General features: G+C 44.7%; 1 protein-coding gene across 1 annotated transcript in view; it reads right to left on the bottom strand.

Annotated features, from left to right (window-relative positions):
- Positions 1–389: 389 nt before the first annotated feature.
- Positions 390–13,764, bottom strand: part of SMIM11 (small integral membrane protein 11) — a 37,671-nt gene continuing 24,296 nt past the window's right edge. The window contains exon 5 of the mRNA XM_064405476.1: positions 390–1,314. The gene's annotated coding sequence lies outside the window, so the exon portion shown is untranslated. The remainder of the gene's footprint in view (positions 1,315–13,764) is intronic.

Raw genomic sequence — 13,764 nt, 5'->3', positions numbered from 1 at the left:
GGATGGAGCGGGGATGGGGCTGGGATGGAGCTGGGATAGGGCTGGGATGGAGCTGGGATGGAGCAGGGATGGGGCTGGGATGGGTCTGGGATGGAGCGGGGATGGGGCTGGGATGGAGCTGGGATAGGGCTGGGATGGAGTTGGGATGGAGCAGGGATGGGGCTGGGATGGAGCGGGGATGGGGCTGGGATAGGGCTGGGATGGAGCAAGGATGGGGCTGTGTCGGGGTCGGCTGTCACTTGTCTCTGCCCTGACATGGGAAAAGGTGGTTCTGGGCAGGCTGCACTTTGAAGAAGGAGTCTGGACTCTGAGTTTTCGGTCTTCAGTTGAGTTTATTGTTCCTTATCTACAAAGTTTTTCTGTCTGTCCAGCCGAGGTCTGATCAGCAGACAGCCAAGGGCACTCTCTCCCGCCCACGGGGCGGTTGTCTCTTTTATAGTGAAAACTACGTATAAGATATTTACCTTCAATTTCCAATACTTTTCACCCTTGTTGGCAAGTGCACCTTCACCATGAACCAATCCACACATGCCAACATCATCCTGAACATGGATGCCAAGGAGAAAAAAGAAGAAGGACAGGGCACGCCCAAATCCCTCCATCTTGGGACTCCTGACCCCCATGTACAGGATTCCAAACCCCCCTGTACAACACTCAAAACCCCCCTGTACAGTGCATTAAAATCTATGTTTCACCCTGTGAATATCATCCCTTCACCATTCAAACTTGAAGATCTCTCATCTCCTCACACTCAGGTGTCATTTCTTTAGAAGGATCAAAGTCAAGCCACCAGACATTTTTGGCAACATTCCAGGACTTCCAAGCCCCCCAAGGGTTGTCTCGGTAGCTCTGGACACCCGGAGTGATGTGCTGAGTTCCCAGAGGGCTGGGATGGGGCTGGGATGGGACTGGAATCAGACATGGGCTGGAGCTCGTTCTGTGGGACAGGACAGGTCCTGGCAGCCTCCTGGTGATGTGGGATTTTTTAGGGATTTGCAGAGAATTAAATTGCCTGTGGGATTTTCAAAAGGGAGAAAAGAGCTGTCCCAACCTGCTGTGTTTATCGGATGGGTTTGTGGGTTTATTCCATAAATTCAATTGATTTCTTCCATTAAATTTCCCATTCCAGGAGGAGAAATGCCCAGCTGCCCATGGAGTCACAGCAGCATCAAAACGTAGAATTTGTGGCAAAGGGAGAGTCTGAGAATGGCAGGAAAGGAGCAAAATCTCTGGAGGTCTGTCCTGGGGAGTCCTGTCCCAGTAGAGTGGTGAGAAAGCTGAATGCATTCAGAGGAAATCATGCTAGAAAAAATGCTGGAAAATAAAATAAAAAAGAAAGAAAAAGAGAGAGAAAGAAAAAGAAAGAAAGAAAGAAAGAAAGAAAGAAAGAAAGAAAGAAAGAAAGAAAGAAAGAAAGAAAGAAAGAAAGAAAGAAAGAAAGAAAGAAAGAAAGAAAGAAAGAAAGAAAGAAAGAAAGAAACTTTTATAATCAGAATCCCTCACTGTACAATGTCCAATAACATCTCTTTTCCCTTCTGGCTCACACAAACTCTTCCTTTTCACTGGGATGTGCTCCTGTGCAAGGAATTTTCCAGGGTTCTCCTCTTGCTGAGGAGGAATATTCCTGAGGAGGAATATTGGGAAAATCTAGGGCTCCTGGAGGAATAATCAGCACCACGCTGCTCCCTGGAGCAGGAGCAGGCTGAGGGAGTGTTTTGTACAAATCCTGGAGGATTCAGAGGAGCTTTCCTCACACCACACCGAGTGTGGGGAAACACAAACAGCTCACAGAGAGCCAGGCCTTGGAAGCAGGAACCTGGGAATGGGATCCATGAGTGGCACTGGGACCATCCAGGGAATCCTGGAATGCTTTGGGCTGGAAGGGACATTAAAGATCAATTATTTCCAACCCTCTGCCATGGGCAGGGCCATCCCAGGGTGCTCCAAACCCTGGCCAAGCTGGCATCTCCTGGGAAGCCAAGATGGCTCAGCCACCACTGAGACCAGGAGAAGGACAGGACAGAACCTCCCCCTGCCCAAGCAGAGTCCTGGGAAGGGATTTTCCATGCAAAATATTTCCAGGTTCTAAGAAACCTCCCCTAGCTCTTGCATAACTCTCTACAGCCTCAAAACATCACCCTGCACGTGTCCAAGGCCAGCTTGGAGCAACCTGGGATAGGGAAAGGTGTCCCTGCCCATGGGAATGGGGTGATCCTCAAGGCTTCTGCCTCCAGGATGCTTTGCAGGAGGAGGAGGAGGAAGAGGAGGAAGGCTGGGGAAGGGTTGTCCCTCATCATCCCAGCCTTGGGAATGGCTCATTCTTGCAGCAAACCCCTTCCAAAATATCCCTCTGGAAGTGTCCAAGGTCAGCTTGGAGTAATCTGGGATAGGGAAAGGTGTCCCTGCCCATGGGGAATGGGATGATCCTCAAGGCTTCTGCCTCAAGGCACTTTGGAGGAGGAGGAAGAGGAGGAAGAGGAGGAATGCTGGGGAAGGGTCACCCCTCATCATCCCAGCCTGGGGAATGGCTCATTCCTGCAGCAAACACCTGCCAGGGCATGACCCAGATTTTCAGGGAGGAGTCTCAGGGGCCAGGGGCAGGATCTGGCTGTGGCCGAGCCCGCTGTCCCCGCTGTCCCCGCTGTCCCCGGTGCCCACGGGCGCTGCGGGCTCCCCACGTGAGCCGTGTCACATCCCCGGTGTGGCTGGCACATCCAGACATTCCTGCAGCCCATTTCCTCCGGGCCAGCAGCCCTGGCTCAACAGGAAATGTCAGACACGATCCAGCTTGTGTGTCCCGGGGCTGGGAGCGTGGAAAACAAGCTGGGAGGAGAGTGGGGCTGGGAAATGCTCCGGGCTGGAGCTCATCCATCACCTCATTGCGGCCTTTTGGGATTTCAGAGGGCTTTGGTCATGTCCTGCCTGTGCTTCCAGGTAGCCTCGCTGCTGGGAGAGGGGACACAGAGATCAGGGCAATTCCCACCGAGCCCATCCAGGGGTTTGGGGCTTTAAAATCCAATATTTGGGCAAAAATAGTGGCTACGTTTTTTTTTCTTTTTATTTAGGGATGGGGTAACTGAGAGGTGCTTTAAAAACTTTTATTCTATTTTTAGTTTTCTGAGAAGGGTAAGATAATATAGATATTATAATTTACACTAGTACACTTAGAAATTAACTATTGTTTAATTACAATACGCTATAAGTCTATAGTGCAAAAAACACTACATAAATGGCTTTTTTGTTTATTAGCATTTGTTATATTACGCTGTAAATGTTTTAAAGCTAATTATATAAAATTACTCTTTCTGAGTCTTACTACAATGTATCTTTCATAGTGTCATTTCTTTAAAGTATTTAGTTTTATTTCTAAGGCTATCTTTTGAAAATAGATTTTAGTTTCATTTTTCTTTCAACAATGTTTGTCTTATTTTGTGATATTTCTAACTTAGCATTTCTTATCTGAACATATGTACATAGATGTACATTATGTGAGTTTTTTGTTAGGCTTTCTAGAATTTCAAATTAAAATTTCTTAGAATTTTCTATAAATCTATTTCCCACAAAATAGGACTAGAATAGCCTTGCTTGACTGGTTCCTTGCCTTGTGTGTTTAAAAAAAATGGAATTTCAGGAACAAGGGGACCAAATCCTCAGCTGTGCCCTGGCCTGTGCCCCATAAAACTGATGGAAACTTCCGTGCCCCTCTGAGTCATCAGCACAGAGGCTGAGGGAGATGAAGGAAAACTGAAATGGAAGGAAATCTGTGAAATCCCTGATGAGGAGACCCTTGAAAAGTTCTGTGCCAGAATTGAGAGATGGACGGGACTTTTGGTTTTTGGTCTTCAGGTTGTTGGGTTTTTTTCTCTTATCAAAAGCTCAGCATGCTGTCTGCACACCAGACTTAGAGTACAAAGAGAAAGGCACCAAAAGTCACCAGACACACAGGTTCAAGGTCTTTTAAAGCTATTGTGTCCAATTAACTTTTAGAATATATTTTATTTCTACCTTTTTACCAATAACTAATTATTTGTCTGTTCACACAACATCTGATTGTGGCTCTTTCTAACCAATCCCCCTGTGCCTCCAACACAGCAGAAAATGGAGCAGATGAAGAACAAGAAGCAGATCAGACAATGCCCCAAATCCTCCACCTTCTCTCCCATCCACCTGCATACTAAAACCCCAAAACTCTGAGTTTTTCACCCTGTGATAAACTCTACTACTGCCTATTTCACACACACAGCTTCCAATTCATCCCAAAATCTTGGAAGCTTTCTCCATGGACAAAGGTTAAAAGCAGTGCTCTCCTGGGGGTCAGGACTTCTCAGGACAAGCAGAGGAATATTCCCTGTGCCCTCGGTTGCAACAGAAATCTTCCTCATTCCACTCTCCCAGAATTCCCACCCTCCCCCTGGAAATCCCACACCACCCCAGCTCCTTCACTCAGCCCTGGCGATGGCAGCCAGATGCTCCTCTGTGCTGGAGCCCTGGAACTGAGAATTCCAGAATTCCAGACTCTCTGTGCTGCCAGGCTCTGACCCCAGGAGAGCACTGCACTGACCTGAGGGCCTGGAGAAGCTTCCAAAATGGAATGACAGAAGTGGGATTGTGGGTGTGCAGTTTGGACAGAAGTGTGTGATATCAGAGTGTTACAGATATATATTGTAATATTGGCTTTTTTCAAAAATTAAAATTGATTATATATGTGTGGTGTTAAAGTAACTTTGTTATAAAATTATCATCTTTATTTCTGTTGTTAATTAAGGTTAGACATAGTAATGAAATATCTATGCTTGTATTAAAATGTCTACTTAAACATAAAATGAGAACACTTGCTACAAAGATGCTAACTGTTAACACTCACCATTAAAGACAGTGTAGACTAAGGCCTAGAAACTGGAAGTGATAAGAACAGACTAAAACTACAACAAAAAAAAGCACACTCTAAAAAGGCAGACTTAAAGAGGAGCCATGCTGAACAATTCTTAAAACATGTAATCTAAGTTTGAAGAAAAGTTTACATAAAAGTCGATAAATATACAGCAAGGTAATATAATGAAAAAAGTATTTAAGGAATATTCTCAAAAATAACAGTGTGCTCCTGGCTAAGTGCCAAAACACACCTGGCTGTACAACCTTTGCTCTGTGGTCCTTATCTCTTATTATCCTTTATTAAACTTTTTAATTTGCACAAGAGAGTGAGTGTGGTTTTCACACAGAGTTTAAGGGTTTAGAATGCAGTAATAGATATAAAGCAAGATGGAGGGTTTAGGGTGGAGGCTGCTCCTTCTTCTTCACCTCCTTCTCCATGGGTTTGGGTGGTTTTGTGTCATTGGATAAAAAAGTCCCCATTGCGGGCACGGGTGGTTGGTTATTGGGTTAAAATTAGGTGTCATTTCTTAATTGGACAGTTTATAATTATTATTTTTTACAGGCCTTAAAAGGCCTTGTAGAGAGAGAGACAGGGCTCCATTTTTAGTTTGTTGCAGTGAAGTGCTGCAGAGCTCAGGGTTTGTGAGACTGTGACAGAGACAAGAACTGATAAACATCTGAGTCCCAACGAGAAATACCCTCTCACACATTTAATCCTGACTTTGGCAGAAAAAACGCAAAAAATCCACAGCTCTGGAGGATGGGGGATCCCTGCTGGAGGACTGGGATCCCCCTGCTGAGGACAAGGAGGAATCCTGCACCTTTTTCCCAGGAATGGCTGGGGCGGAGTCCACCCTCACACACTTTTCAGGTCAGCAGTTAGAGGCTGGCACTAATCACGTGCATTAATTAGCAATCAAGCTCCTCTCCAGGGCAGGCTGGACTCATGGATTCTGTGTCTCTCCCAGAGAATCAGGAAAATTCCCAATGAAACAAAAATCACTCACCCCCCCACGTTGTGCAGGTGATCAAGGGCCAGCACTCCAAGGGATTATTATCCACATTTATCCTTCTGCATTTCCATTGGACTTTCCACTGGTTTCCAAGGCAAAAGAACCATCAAATCCAGGGAAGAGTTTGAAACTCTCACTTCAGAGAGGACATGGAGGGGCTGGAGCATGGCCAGGGCAGGGAATGGAGCTGGGAAAGGGCTGGAAAATTCCTGAGGGAGCTGGAAAAGGGCTCAGCCTGGAGAAAAGGAGGCTCGGAGGGACCTCACTGCTCTGCACAGCTCCTGCCAGGAGGGGCAGGGAAAGGAGGAGAGGAAATGGCCTCAAATGGCACCAGGGGAGGCTCAGGTTGGAGACTGGGACAGAAAATTTCCCTGGCAGAGTGGTCAGGCCTTGGGCTGAGCTGCCCAGGGAGGTTTGGAGTCACTGGAATTGTCCCAGAGGAGTCTGGATGTGGCCTTGGGGACAGGGTTTGGGGTGGTGCTGGTGGGGCTGGGGTGGCCCTGGGTGATCCTGGAGGTCCCTTCCCAGCCTGGTGATCCTGGGATCCTGTGGAACCAGGTGGATTTTCCACGCCCACGCTCCAGCTCTGAGAACCAGAGCTGTGGGTTTGGCTCTTGGGAATGGTTTTTCCCCACATTTTGCCCCAAAATCTGGGATTTAGCTGCACACAGCTGTCTCAGGCTGGCAGCACTGGGGTTATCCAGGAATGAGGAACTTTCCCAGGCCTCTCCTTCCCCCTGGAGCCCTCAGCCCTCCTCTCCTCCAAACAGCTCCTCCTGCTTCTGATTTTCTCCCCATTTCTGCATTTGTTAGCTAAAGGTGGAACTCACTCAGGAGCTGCTGAGACTTTTAAAGCTCTGTGTGTTCTCCAGAGGAGATTGGACACGGGGAAAAAAAAGGAGCTGAGTCCCACAGGCAGATTTAGGAACGTGCCTGAATTTAACTGCTGCAAATTTAACTGCAGCAGTTGAATTTCAAATTCACAAATTTAATTTTTTTTAAAATGTACAAATTTAACTGCTGCTGCTGCTGCTGCTTCCCAAAGGCTCCTGGGAGCCAGCTCTCCCTCCTGCTTCCCAGGAAAAAGCAGCTGAGCTCTCCTCCTCCCTCAGCTGAGCTGCTGGCACCGAGGAACCCAGGCCAGGAGCCGTCTGTGCTCCAAATCCCGGCTAAATCCGGGATGTTGCAAGGGCTGCCCGTGGTTTGTGCCCTCCTGGAGGGGATTTGGCAGGCGAGGGGTGGGACTGAGCTGTAAAACGCCCCTGCCCGGCTGGCAGAACAGGCTGGAAGGGCTTGGGACGGGAGATGGCAGCTCAGATAGCGAGCTTGCCTCATCCAGCATCCTCTTCCCTATTCCCGGCTACTTTCTTTGCCCATCCTTTCTCCAGGAGGTGAAGCAGGGCTGGAGGAGAGCCCTGAGCAGGGACAGGGGCGGTTCCTGGGGGTCTGGGCAGGGAAGGGAGGGGGATTCACTGATCCTGATGGCTCAGGATATCCCTGGGAGCTGGATTCAGTGATCCCAATGGCTCAGGATATCCCTGGGAGCTGGATTCAGTGATCTTGATGGTTCCTTCCAGGCTCTGGAATTCCTGGGAGCTGGATTCAAGGATCCTGATGGCTCTATCCCAGCTCTGGGAATTCCTGTCAGTGGGATTCAGTGATCCTGATGGCTCCTCCTGACTCAGGATATCCCTGGGAGCTGGATTCAGTGATCCTGATGGCTCCTTCCAGGCTCTGGAATTCCTGGGAGCTGGATTCAAGGATCCTGATGGCCCTTTCCCAGCTCAGGATATCCCTGGGAGCTGGATTCAAGGATCCTGATGGTTCCATCCTAGCTCAGGGAATTCCTGGGAGTGGGATTCAGTGATCCTGATGGCTCCTTCCAGGCTCTGGAATTCCTGGGAGCTGGATTCAAGGATCCTGATGGCTCCATCCCATCTCTGGGAATTCCTGGGAGTGGGATTCAGTGATCCTGATGGCTCCTTCCAGGCTCTGGAATTTCTGGGAGCTGGATTTGGTGATCCTGATGGCTCTCTCCCAGCTCAGGCTGTTCCACAATTTCTGTGATCCCTCTGGTGCATCCAAACACAGCGAGGGAGCACCAGGACACTTCTGACAGCCCCTGAGTCTAAAACCACCCAAAATTTGGGGGATTTATGCCCAATAACCCAATCCCCCACCATCCCCTCTCTGTCTAACAACAAACACCCTCCCAGAACAACTTCCCTGCCTCAGTTTCCCCACTGCTGACACCCCTGAGTCCTCCCCGGTGCCACCCTCCCATTGTGCTTGGTCAAGGGACACCTTTTGTCCCTTTTTGTCCCTTTTTGTCCCTTTTGGTCCCTTTTTGTCCCTTTTCCCGGCGCAGGAGCCTCCCAGGCCGGGTATCCTGTCCCCGCCTGCCCGGCCCCTCCCTGCTGTGATTATCCCCAGCAGCAGCCAGGCCACTCCTCCCCTCTGCTCCTTAAATAGTTAAACCCGGGAGCGGCCCGAGGGACACGGGGACACGGGGACAGAGGGACAGAGCCAGCGGCGCAGGTGAGGAGCACCGGGCAGGTAAAAGAGCTCCGGCACAGCATTGCAATCTCCTTGCTAATGGCATGTGAGCGCGGCTGTAATTGTTCATTCCGGTCTGAGATTTGTTTGGGTGCCTTTGTTGCAGGTTTTATTCCCCTCCCTGAAAATCAGCCGGGTTTGACTCTCTTTAACTCCATTATTGGGAATGGTTTTTAAAAATTTGTTAAATATGGCATTAGGTATACAGAGGTATACAGAGACATTAGGTGTGCATATATTTATATTTATATTTATATTTATATTTATATTTATATTTATATTTATATTTATATTTATATTTATATTTATATTTATATTTATATTTATATTTATATTTATATTTAATTTACATTTATATTTATATTTATATTTACATTTATATTTATATTCACGTTTATATTTACATTTATATTTACATTTATATTTATATATATTTATATTTATACTCATTTTATATTTATATTAAATTTACATTTATATTCACATTTATATTTATATTTTTATATATTTATATTTATATTTATATTTATATTTATATTTATATTTATGTATGTGCATATATATGTATATACACATGCCACATATATTATGCGTATATATAATATCTATGTTATATGTATATACATATAAATATGTTTGTGTAAATGTATACATGTATATGTAAATATAAACAGATATATATGTGTGTGTATATATACATTTTAATATATTTTATATATAAATATGTGAAATATATATAGAATATATAAAGATATTTTTATATAAAATATACATAAATATATATATATTTATACATTAAAATATATAATATGTATATACATATATATGTGTATGTATATATATGTACACATATACATGTGTGTGTGTATTTTATATATAAATATATGAAATATATAAAAAGATATTTTTATATAAAATATACATAAATATATATTTATATATTAAAATATATAATATGTATATACATATATGTATATATATATATAATATGACATAGACTTGTAGCTCTGTTTTTGTATTTTAATGTATTTGTCTGTGTAGGGGTGGGAGAAATTTTAATCTATATCAATATTTAAAATTTTAAAATTATTTTTAGCATATTTTAATGTTTTTGCCTGTGTAGGGGGGGGGAAATTTTTAATCTATATCAATGTTTAAAATTTTAAAATAATTTTTAGCATATTTTAATGTGTTTGTTGATGTATGGGGAGGAGAAATTTATGCAAACCCCCACGTGTGCGTGGATTTTATTTCTTTTTATCTAATTCCGAGGCAGGAGATGGTGATCACAGAATGGGCTGGGCTGGAAGGGACATTCAGTCTCCTCCAGGGACACCTCCCACTGTCCAGGCTGCTCCCGGGGCACTCCAGGGCTCCCAGTTCTCTGGGAATTCCATCTCGGGCAGGGTTTGTCCCAGCTCCCAGCTTCCCCAGGAATTCCATCCCGGGCAGGGTTTGTCCCAGCTCCCAGCTTCCCCAGGAATTCCATCCCGGGCAGGGTTTGTCCCAGCTCCCAGCTTCCCCAGGAATTCCATCCCCGGCAGTGTTTGTCCCTGATCCAGCCCTGCTCCCAGATCCCTGGCAATTCCATCCTGGGCAGGATTTGTCCCAATTCCCCAGGAATTCCATCCCGGGCAGGATTTGTCCCAGCTTCTCTGGGAATTCCATCCCGGGCAGGATTTGTCCCTGCTCCCAGTTCTCTGGGAATTCCATCCCGGGCAGGATTTGTGCCAGCTTCCCCAGGAATTCCATCGTGGGCAGGATTTGTCTCTGATCCAGCCCTGCTCCCAATTCCCCAGAATTCCATCCCGGGCAGGATTTGTCCCAGTTCTCTGGGAATTCCATCCCGGGCAGGATTTGTCCCAATTCCCCAGGAATTCCATCCCGGGCAGGATTTGTCCCTGCTCCAGCCCTGCTCTCTGCAGCCCGAGCTGTGTTTGTGTGCCACACCTCTGCACAAACACAAACTTCCCTGCAATCCTCAGGCTGTGCAAAAGAAGGAGAGGAAGGGGCTGAGCCCAATCTTGGAAAGAAAGAAAAAATTGAAGCTGATTTCTGATGGGTTTAATTAATCCAGCCATGGGGAATGGACTGTGGGACACCCCAATATCCTGATGGTGTCCTAAAACCCACCCAGGCCCTTCCTCTGGCACGGGGGCTCCGAGGTTGTTCCTGCTGCTCCTGGACACTTCTCCCAGCCTGATTCCTGTGGCTCCCAGCCCTCCCAGCACTGTCTGGGAGCTGCACATGGACCAATAACTCCATTTATTTATGCAATAACTCCATTTATTTATACAATAACTCCATTTATTTATACAAGACCTGTTTGCACCTTCCTGGACTCCAGCCTGGAGTTGCCCAAGAGCAGCCACAAATCCTTCCTTACTTGTCTTTAAAGGCAGATTCTGCCCTAATTAAAAAAATATATTTAATTTTTAGTATTATTTGTATATTATTTATATATTTTAAATGAATATATTATTTATATAATTTATATATATGAATATATTATATATATATTTATAAGTCATATTATTTATATTATTTAAAGTATTATTTATACTATTTATATATATTTATAATATATTATTATATTATAAATAATAATGTATATTTATCTTATTTGTTTCAAAAGAAATATATTATTTATATTATTTCTTTATTTTTAATGTATATTGAGATTTTTTTAATATATTGAGATTTTTAAAAGTAGATTGAGGGTTTTTTTTATACTGGGATTTTTTTAATACTGGGATTTTTTTAGATATTGATCTTTTAATATATAGATATTTAAAATATGGATTTTAAAATATTTTTAATACATTGACTTTTTTTATATTGACTTTTTTTTTAAATTCTGAGATTTGAAGCATCTGTCCAACACCTCACTGAGCAGAAGACACTGTTTCCCTTAGAAAGCAAAGTCCGAGCACCTGAAAAATCAGAACTCTGGGCTTTATATTCAATTTTAAATCCCCCAAAATTGCTACATCAGGACCAGTCCCACTCCAGTGGTGGCAGGAGTTGGGGAACCCCTAGAATTCCAGAAGTTTTGGGTTGGAATGAACCTTCAGGATCATCCCAGTGGCACCCCTGGCGTGGGCAGGGCCAGCTCCCCCTGTGCCAGTGTCCATAAAAACCACCCAAAGCTCAGGCTCAGCTTCAGATGGCAGCAAATAAACAGAATTTTTGGTTTGGGAGTGGGCAGAGTGAGGGGTTGGCAGTGGTTTTTTGAGGTAGGATTGCAGGGAGTTTGAAATTCCAGCAGGAGGAGGAAGGAGTGGGGATTTATCCCTGAATTTTGGTCTCTGTGCCCCTCATGGCACTGCCCATAAATCCCATGGAGCAGAACGGTCTGGAGGGGCAGGGCAAGGAGAGCTGGGCTTGGGGAACAACTGGGAAAATTTTATCAGGAAAACAATGGATTTTCAGTCAGTTTTTGCAGCCTAAAACCCTTCACCTGGAGTTGAGCCAAGGAATAAATCCCATTTATTGTGCTGAGAGGGGAAGAGCCGGGCAAGTTTCACTCCTGAGCAGAGCTGGGGTCATGGATTGAGTCCCTGGGGAGAGAACATTGCCAGGAGCATGTGGGGACAGGACAGGGGAATGGCTCCCAGTGCCAGAGGGGCAGGGCTGGATGGGATTTTGGGAATGAGGAATTGTTCTCTGGCAGGATGGGGAGGTCCTGGAATGAAATTCCCAAAAAGCTGGGGCTGCCCCTGGATCCATGGAGGTGCCCAAGGCCAGCTTGGAGCAGCCTGGCACAGTGGAAGGTGTCCCTGCCATGGCAGGGCGTGGAACAAAATTATCTTTAAGGTCCCTTTTGAATTATTGATGAATTTTAAGAAGCCAGATGGAAGAGTTTTACAATCCACGAGTTTTATAATCCACGGCCGCTTTATTGGGAACCTGGAAGGGATTTTTCCTTTGTGTTTTCCTGTAGAGGCAAAAAAATCCCGTTGAGCTCAAAGCCACACCTGATCCCACACCCCAGAGCTGCTGGAATTCCCTGGGTTCCCTGGAGCATCCCCAGCTGCGGGTGCTGTGGCTGTAAATCTCCTCACTCCTGGATGGCACAGACGCAGCCGCGTTTATTGCGCGTCAGGAGATTCCTGGCGGAGCAGTCAGAGCCCAGCAGGATAAACACAGCCATTAGCACTGTTGGGAAAATTAACCCACAAACACCAGAGGTTTATGTCCAAAAACGAGACAGAGGAGTCCTTTGGCTTTATTTGAATAAAGGGCTTGGGGTCTCTCAAATTTTTGGAGGATGCAGCCTCCTTTTTATCCCAATTTCCCACATTTTCCTCTCTCTTTCCCCATTCCTGAGGTACTTGAGAGGTAAAAAATTCCTGATACGCCTGATACCAAAGATTCCCCTCTAATATATAACCCTCCCTTTAAATTTTTAATTCTTATGGCATTTAGAGGTTTTTCTTCCCCATTGTTTCTTTCATCTTTCAATGTCTAATTTCATTTATCAGCAAACCTAAAGTTCAGTAGTAAAAGCAGATCTCTTCTTCCATTCATCAATCAGAGGAATCTTTCCCATTGTTTCTTTTATCTCCCAGTGCTGGTTTTATCCACCAGCAGACCCACAGCTTGTTAGCAAAGACAAATCTGCTATTCCTCTCATATATATAAATGTATATGTACATATAAATGTATATATATGTATGTGTATATATACATATATATTTTATATACAAATATATAAATTATATCTAAAATAGAAAAATATATTTATAAACTATATTAAATATATATCTATGTATATAAAAGATATATAATATCTAAATAAATATGTGTATACATATAAATGTGTGTATATATATCCCATATACATATATCCATCTCTCTCTCTCTCTCCTCAATTTTTCAGATTTTTAAAAAAATCTCTTATTCACATTAGTTTTAAGTTTTAAATGTGAACGTGCTGTTTTAAACCCACTTTTGAAAACCCACTTTAAAAACTTTTAAACTCACTTTTAAAATAGGTTCTTGTAGGAAATTTAGGGCAGAGCCAACCCCTCAGGTGTTGTAAAGCACCTGAGCTCTGGCTGCAAGAGGTGAGGTTGTTCCCTCATTTTTAAAGATCCTTGATGAGCAAAACAAGATAAAAACCAAGGAAAATTGGAATTCTGGAACTGTTCTGTTGGGAGAAACCTTAAATCTCACCCCTGCCATGGCAGGGACACCTTCCCCTGTGCCAGGCTGCTCCAGCCCCAGTGTCCAGCCTGGCCTTGGGCACTGCCAGGGATCCAGGGGCAGCCCCAGCTGCTCTGGGCACCCTGTGCCCAGCACCACGAGAGGGAATGACTTG

This window comes from Passer domesticus, chromosome 2 (genome assembly GCF_036417665.1).
Source record: "Passer domesticus isolate bPasDom1 chromosome 2, bPasDom1.hap1, whole genome shotgun sequence".
NCBI classification, from domain to species: Eukaryota; Metazoa; Chordata; class Aves; order Passeriformes; family Passeridae; genus Passer; species Passer domesticus.
This window is presented reverse-complemented; position numbering and strand designations above follow the sequence as displayed.